We start from the raw sequence: 8,637 nt of genomic DNA, 5'->3' as shown, positions 1-8,637 counted from the left end.
GCTGTCACTATATTTCCAGGAGTGAACAAATCCACAACAAGATACAAAAAAGGGGGAAAAAAAGATGGAGAAGAAAATGGGCAAAAAAGAAAAAAGTAAAAATGAAAATGAAAAAACTAGTAAAACTTTAAAAATTATAACTAGAAACAAATTTTTCAGTTTTAGGGAAACTTGTGTCTCCCCCTGTATTCAGGATACACTCTTTATGGAGATTTCTATATGATGATCAGTTTTCTTTTGGATTAGTTGGATTTTCTAATCTGTTTGTTTGAGTAGGCAGAAAAGGTTCCGCCTTACAGACTTGCGGTCTTTGTGAAGGCCCAACCAAGCTAATTTACTGGCCTGGTGATGAGCTTTATATGTCCTGCAGGAGAAAGTTGGCTTTTTTCAGTAGTGTGAATGTGGGTGGAGTTTTATCCTATCTGGAATCAATGAGCTTCATAACTCACACAGACCCAGCATGCAGCCACTATTGTTTTGCCAGCTCAGCTGAAAGTGGCCTAGTGGTGGGGCCGCCTTTGGCTTTGGTTAGGTAGAACAAAGCTGCCCTGTCCAGGGAGGAACTGCTTCTTCCAGGGCAGGGAACCGATTGCATGGCTAAGCTGCCACAGATATCTTTGCCCTTTTGAGAAATGGTGCTATTGACACCACTACTCAGGCTACAGTTAGGTTGGTTAGGCCCAGTCTTTGCCAGTAGCCAAGATGGCACTGCTCTTGGCTGGAGGGGGAGGAGCTACCTTTCCAGTGCTATTGTGTGAGAAGCAGTGAGCCTGTCTTTTGTGGGGTACTCAGGCTACCCCTTGGTGTTTGGAGCCCTCTGTGATCTGTGTCTGTCTGTAGCAGGCACGAGGAAGATTTCCGCTCGTAGTCACCCGGTCTGTGATGCAGTTAAGTAACGCGCAGCTCTGGGGAGCTACAGCTGCTCCTGCAGCCGCCGGTCTGGGCTCAAAACTGTCTTTTTAAGCAGGCTATCTTTTTCCTTTCTAGCCGAGATCTCGGTGTCACTATCCGCAAACTTTCTACTGAAATGCTAAAACTGCTATCTTGGTGAGAGCTCACACAGACTCACCCTGAACCTCTACCATCTTCCCAGAATCCTAATGTATTTAAATGTTAAGTAGGTTGAAAAGTCATGGTTCTGGTGAAGAAGGAAAAATTGTTCACATCTCACCAGGCCAAGACTGGCAAAATGAACCAAACAGAAAATATTAAGAAATTAAAAAATTGGGAGAAAAACATTTACTGAAAAGAAATGGTGAGGAAGAAGGTGGAGTCAAAGCAGAAAGGTGGAAGTAAAAGAGATAACTAGAGTCAACCTGGACTTGATGAGGAGGACATTAAAAAGACTTTTAAGAGGCTACAGGGATTTTTAAAACCAGGACAAGACAGATGTCATGTATAATTTATTACCTGGAAACTGTTAGAGTGGATATAAAATTTCAGGGTAGAAGAGGCAGGTGTGGGGAAAAGGTGCCCTCTCGAAAGTCAATGTGCTAAAGCAATGTGCTTTCAAAGTCAGTTAGTCGAGATTATTGAGAGTAATGGGAGGCAGAGTGGACAGCTGTAGTTAGGATTTATGAGGTTGCAGTGAAAAAAGAGAGAAAAGAAAAGCCAAAACTTTCTGGTATGTAGAAATTTTGACCCTTGCATATGTTTAAAAGATACAGATGATCTAGTTTAAAGGATAAAACATAGAGGAAAGAAAGAAGGAATCAAGTCCAAAAGAAATTATGACCATTGAAGATAATCACTTTGAAATTGATTCTTTACCTGAAAAATTCTTTTTTTATTTCTTTTAAAAAATTGTAATGTATAGAGGGATTACAGTTATAAAGAGAGGGCAGGTGAGAGGTGAGGTGGTGCATGAAGCGAAATTGCAAAAGGTGTAGCCCACGCTGGTATCGAACTTGTGATGCTTCTACTTCATCTTCCTCGTTGATTACCAGCATGTGCCACCACAGCCTGCTGAAAAATTCTGTTGGATCATAAAACTCCCCATTAGCAAATCAATCTTAAACAGTTTTGTTATAAAGTAATTCATCTCATCATTAGATATTTATACTTAGTATATCTCTTGTTTTTTTTTTCTTAATGTGTGCTTTTGGCATTGGCAAGATGTCAATCAAGTCATTTAATCAAGTTTGAACTGATTATAGAACAAAGTTACAGTACAAATACTTCATGAAAAATTGTTATAAATAAAATCCATGAAGGTCAAGTAAAACTATGTATAAATTACTTCTTGTATTGTAACCCAATTTGTGCTAATCTTTTCCAAAATTGTCTCAGATGTTCAATCATGAGGAGGCTTAGACTATTTGGGCAAGAAGGGAAGAATATTCTACTAGGTATGGGTAGTGAATGTTGAGTTGGTACACTATTTGCAGTGACTTTTAGCAGAGTTCCTGAATACTTTATAGAAAAATCAACAGTGATTTATATACTATGCTTTTATCCTCTCTTCATGACCTTGTTTGATAACAGCTTTTAGATCTCTGCGACTGGAGAAAGAAGGGACAGATCAAAAAGTTCATCAAATCTCTGATTCTAGTACAAAGTACTAGCCCAGGGTGGGGTGGGAGTCATCTCTAAGCTTTGATCTTATATTTCAAGAGACTTAAAAATAGTCACATGTAGGCTTCCTCACCCTATCACATCCTCAGAGAGAACCAGATGCCCTTCCTTGTAACCTAGACACACTTCAAAATATTTGATTTCCACAGATAGCTCCATTATAGTAAAGTTTATTTTTCCCCTCTGAATTCTTATTTTAATTCCTAGAATTACACATTTCCAACTGTGGCAATGTAAAACCAATTCTTACAATGTTTTATGCATTTTATTTTTCACTCTGTTGCTTTTGGCAACGAACATGGCAGAAACACAATGCTATGGTTAGCTGAATGAATGTCTTCATTTTCTCTTGTGATAAAATTATTTCAAAATATATGGCAAATGAATTTTGTAGAATGCTTTCTTTGAACCTAGATTCTGGACGTTGTCCAGATTATTTCTATCTCATACTGTAGTGCGTGTTTGAATCACCTGGGGAATGTGACTCATGGGTCATACTCTCTGGATGCTCTTATTCACTGATCGGAACCTAGCCACCTGCATTTTTAACAAGTGCTTGGACCCTACTTTGTTAAACATTGTTAAAGGCTTGGGAAGATTCATGCAGAACTGGGTCTGTGTTTCCCTTAATTTGGGGAAATATTGTAGAGATCTAGTTTTTATTGTAATTAATAGAAGGGTTACATGATATTTGCCAGATAGAAGGTGCATTAATTCACATATATTGATACCCTTTCACATGTCTTGGTCCCCATTTCCCTCCCCACCACCCCGACCTCTTATCTTGTTATCCCCCCTTCCCTATCCAATTTCAAATAACCAAATACAAAAATATCCGATATATCAGGTAACAAAGTGAGAGAGTAGGTCTGGGGTGGGGGGAGGGAAATGGGAATAAAAACATGGGAAAGGATATCAATGTGTGAGAATTATTGCACCTACTCTCTGGTGAATGTAAGTATAACCCCTCTATACATTACAAAAAAACAAAAAAACAAGGACAAATTTCCCCACCCCCCAAAAAAAGAATAGGTCTTAAGCCAATCTTTAAATCATCATTCTACAGAGATTCCCTGGGAACTGACTAGTGTTAGTTGTATGTGCAGAGGTAAATAGCCTTATCTTGTCATGAGTCAATCTTCTTGATATCACATCTTATCTGAACAAAGAGATGGCCACTGTTTAAAAAAACACACGAAATTTCCTTTGTATTATTTTATTACCATGGTTTGATAAAGGAAGGGATACTTAGTTAAAAATAAGAGTCTGATTGGCTGATGAAAAAACTGACTTGACCTTGCGATAACTTGATACCCCTTTCAAAACTGAACTTTATCCCTGAAGTCATTCTTGGAGTCCACTGTGGAAGTTGATGTCTCCATGTCTGGGTTGCCGTCTGTGTTTTCCTTGCTTTGAGTTCCAAGCTCTTCCCATCAGGGTAGCTGTCAAGGCAGCTTCTCTTGTGTAGGCAAGGACTAGTAGAGTTGTGAAGCATGTGGCCAAGAGGGGAATGAGCATGAATGGTCTGTCTAATGAATTGCCTCTTGTAGTATGTTCCTTTGCTGTAGTTATTAACATCTCTTTAATAACTTTCATAGGAATAAAAAAATCTACTTGTTTGCATGAAACAACAAGAATAAAATTCTATCTCTAATTTCCTAGACAATCAAACTAATGTATTCCCCAGAAATTAAACTTTCAATTGGAATATTTATGAGGGTGAGGAAGATGATACCCTGAACATGGAATTTTTATGTTATTTTAATCTAGAGACCTAGAAAGGACAATAAGGCCTACAATAATGGCAGTCAAGTTCTGTGACTAATTTGGTAAAGAATAGAGGGATCATTTACTCCTCACTCCTAGAATTTCCTTCTGTGTAGACAGTCGTTATTGGCATACCATTCCTGGCCTAGCTCAATTCTACACTTTTAATTGAGCAACATCATTTGATGGGGTGGGGGGCAGTGGGTGGGCAGAAACTATGTGTACTATCATTTTCTTAAGAGACTGTGTGAACTGTGTCTTCTGGGACTTTATCTCTATTTTTATAAGTTTTCAGTGGACCATTTCTTTGGATGTTCTGTGATTAAATAGCACTGCCTTTGCCGGATGGGAAAAGTAGTGCAAGCATTCTTTGAGAAACTTAGGAATACTGACCTCTTTGGCTGTGTTCTCCAATATGGTTGTTTAACTGGTGAACATACGATGCTCAGAGCACTTCAGTAAAGGATATGGTACACGCTGAGGAGAAGGTGGTTAAAAGGAATGTCTCCAGGTTCTTATTTGGTGTCTGCATTGGCTGGAAAGAGATCGAGACTTTAATGTTTAGCCTTTTCAAAGGACGTCTACATCTGGTAACTGAACTAGACAAGACTGAAAAGGTTCAGGCATTTCAATGAATGATGAGATGACTTTGATGGGTAATGTTCATTTCAGAATTTTCTGTCAAGTGTTTTGGGTCTGCATCTCAGTCTGACTTTTTCCATCTAATCAAGTATAAATATGTATAATATAAAATATATAGCATACATATCCTTATTACATACATATATATCTATATATATGAAGGATTTGGCCTATATAATCACTTTTGTTTTAAAATATTTTTCTATTTTAATAGTTCTAGCTAGTTCAGAATTTAAGACTGTTTCTGGGATTCCCTCAAGCCTCAAATGTGTAGCTGAGATTGAAAACCACTGATTTAAATGATTTCATCTGAGGTGTAGGAGGCTTCATAGAACTGCTGAAAGTTACTTGCAGTCCTGTGATTTAAACTCTGATAGTGTAATACATTGCCTCTGCTTGTTGAAGTTTATGAACTTGGTCCTAATGTATTGAAGGGAAGATTGATGAGCTGGAAGGAACGCTTTCTTGGTGCTATTCATGATTAGACTGGAATAAGGCAAAGAGAGATATTGACAACATTCATATTTGGTTCTTAACATGAAAGGGAATAAGGTTTCTTGAAAATCTCTTAGAATGCCATTAAAATGACAAGAAGCATAAGTTAGAGTCGTTAAGTAAAATTAGATTCTTACTTCCTTTAATCTGCTTTTAGAACTGATAGTTACACATTTAAATACTTCTAAGTATTTCTGTTAACAATGTAAATTAATTTATCCCTTAGGAAAATAGTCATTATACCATAGAGAACTAGGAAGGAGCATCTGCAACACTTACATTAATACTCTGTAATACAATGCTTAATTAACTCATGGTTGCCACGTGTGGCGTTTAATATGGTAAGAAGAATTGATGACAGAGGCAGAACCAATCCCATCAGTTGTGAAAAATTTTTCCTCTAGGTAACACGTTAAAATAAAACCAGACAAACAAACTTTTCCTCCTTTAGACCATCTGAGGTTTAAAGAACATACTTGTGTTTGGAGTATGGGACAATTCTTTATGTGGAACTGAATTTATTACCTCTGGAGATAGGTGGTTTCTTTAGTGGGTAGTTCAGGTTTTAGTTAAACTTAATATTTAGTATTTAGTGTAAAATCGGATTGAAATTATTATTTGTGTGAACATTAGTGCTAGGGCTTGAATTCACATTCACTTAGACTTTTTGCTCAAGGCTGGCACTCTACAACTTGATCCATAGTTCTACTTCTGGCTTTTTGCTAGTTAATTGGAGATAAGAGTCTCACAGACTTTCTTGCCCTGATTCTCTTCAAATTTTGATCCTCAGATACTAGCCTTCTGAGTAGCTAGGGTTTTAGGCAAGAGCCACCAACACGCGGCTTGAAGTTAATATTGAAGCAAGGGAAATTTGCCTGCACAAAAGGAAGACTGAATCAAGTCTATTTCCCACTTAAGTTTCCAAAAGAAGCCTAGTGTTCCCAGCATTAAGGCCAACATGTTTCAAAGAATCATCAGTTTACCTACTCTGCTGCTAGAGCTGACCAAGAGCTGCACGAGGTGAGGAGGCCATCTTTGTTTAAAATCTCATCTCACTCATTTTGCCTCTGATGTTCAAGACAATCCAGACTTAGCTTTAGTCCTTGAGAGCCAGGTTGGAATGGAAGATTCAGTTGATTCAATTTAGGTTCATCTTTGAATTGCTAACAATTTTTGTTGTTAATAGCTGAACTAGATTCTGATTCATTTAGGTTACTTGAAATATTCTACCTCTCCTCTCTAATTTCATAATTTCAAAGAGAATATATATAAAATCTATGCCATTTTATACATAATTTCATGAGCTTGACAATTGATGACCAAGATTTTATGCAAGTTGAGGATGGTAACGAATCCATCTACAATCTGACAAATCTGGCTGCAAACTTGAGAAAATGCCTGTAAGTAATATATTACTGTTTTTGTATAGCCACATGAATTTGCATGTCATCCTTGTGCAGGGGTCATGCTAATCCATGTATCATTCCAATTTTAGTATATATGCTGCGAGCACCCAAATCAACTTTTGGTTTTTAGTTTTCTCTTATTGCTTGCGTTAGTGCCCTAGATGAAGTATTACTCACGAGACATATCTCTAAGACTATGTACTTTATTTCCTATCTTGTAAATTTTTTTCCATATATTTTTATTGTAATTAATAGAAGGGTTACATTACATTCACCAGATGGAAGGTGCATTACTTCACATACATTGATACCCTTTCTCATGTCTTGGTCCCCATTTCCTCACCCCCACCCCTACCCTCATCTTGTTTTCCCCCCTTTCCTATCCAATTTCAAATAACCAAATACGCATATATCCAATATATCAGATAACAAAGTCAAATACTGTAACAATGAGATAATCAAGGGACAGCAAAAGAGATGAGAGATAACATAGTACATTAAGGACAACAATCACTCATTATATGGATTTTGTTTCTATATCTTAGAGGTCCTTTCATTTAGCGTCATACTATATGGCCTTATGTATCTAGGTTTTGCTCTATTGCAAATCTCTGCTACGAGAGACCAAGGTTTCTACTGATTATGACAAATGAGGGAAACCATTGAGCCTATGTTATTTTGAGTCTGGCTTACTTCACTTAATATGATTTTTTCCTAAGTCTTTCCATTACCTTACAAATGGGGAGATGTTGTTCTTTCTGACAGCAGCATAGAATTCCATTGTGTATAAATACCACATCTTGTTGATCCACTCATCAACTGAGGGACATCTGGGTATGTCTTTGCTATGGTAAATAGGGCTGCAATGAACATCATTGTGCTAGTGGATTTAGCATGTCCTTGTTTCTGGACGGTTGGGTAAATGCCAAGTAGTGGAATTGCTGGGTCATAAATTTTTTTTACCCTCTCAAGGAGTCTGACATATCAGAATAGAGTCCAATTATCTAGGACTGAACAGAAACATGATATGGAAAGTAGTTACAACTTCTAGCCTTCTTGGAAAGTTAGATGATGAAAACCAAACCACACCAAACATTTCAGTGTTCCCAGCAAGAGCTGCATGTTAGAATCTTTGAGAGAGCTTTTTGTAGATTGTTAGGATCTTTTCATCTTCAGGGAACCTGAATTAATAAGTCAGAGATAGATCTGTGGCTGAGGGATTATAGAAATTCTGTGGTTATCCCTGAGTCATATTCAAGACTAGGGGGAACTTAGGGCTTCCTATCCACAGTGAACATAAATTCCATCACAAGAGCTCATGATAACATGATCTGAGAGCCCAAGAAACCTGGTTCTCAAATTAGTATCACCACTAACAAACCCTAATTCTCCAGGACTGTCATTCCAGCTCTTTGATTTTTGATTTCCACATGGATAAATTTAAGGAGTCTAGGCTTCTACTAAGAGCCAAGGTTTTATGCTGTTAGCTTTTCATTAAAGATCTTCATGTATTTCTTGAATATATGCTTAAAATACCTTTAAATAATGTATCGTGTTTGAACTACCAGAGTGCTATGTTAGGCTAGATGGTTTAAAATAATTTAGTTTTAATTTATAATCAGTTCTTTTTTTCCCATATATTTTTTTATAATCAGTTCTAACCCTTCTAAGCTTAAAGTTATCTGTCCTTAGGGATAAGAATCTAGATGTATGCATTTGTGAATTTTATCTCTTCCAAGAATAGTGGAATTTA

At 37.2% G+C, this 8,637-nt stretch overlaps 1 pseudogene; it reads right to left on the bottom strand.

Annotated features, from left to right (window-relative positions):
• Positions 1 to 6,893: 6,893 nt before the first annotated feature.
• On the bottom strand, positions 6,894 to 6,991 carry LOC150063339 (U6 spliceosomal RNA; annotated as a pseudogene).
• Between the last annotated feature and the right edge of the window lie 1,646 nt (positions 6,992 to 8,637).

This window comes from Megascapheus bottae, chromosome 5 (genome assembly GCF_031878675.1).
Source record: "Megascapheus bottae isolate mThoBot1 chromosome 5, mThoBot2.hap1, whole genome shotgun sequence".
In the NCBI taxonomy this organism is placed as follows: Eukaryota; Metazoa; Chordata; class Mammalia; order Rodentia; family Geomyidae; genus Megascapheus; species Megascapheus bottae.
The sequence above is the reverse complement of the archived record's forward strand: the minus strand, read 5'-3'. Positions and strand labels throughout refer to the sequence as shown.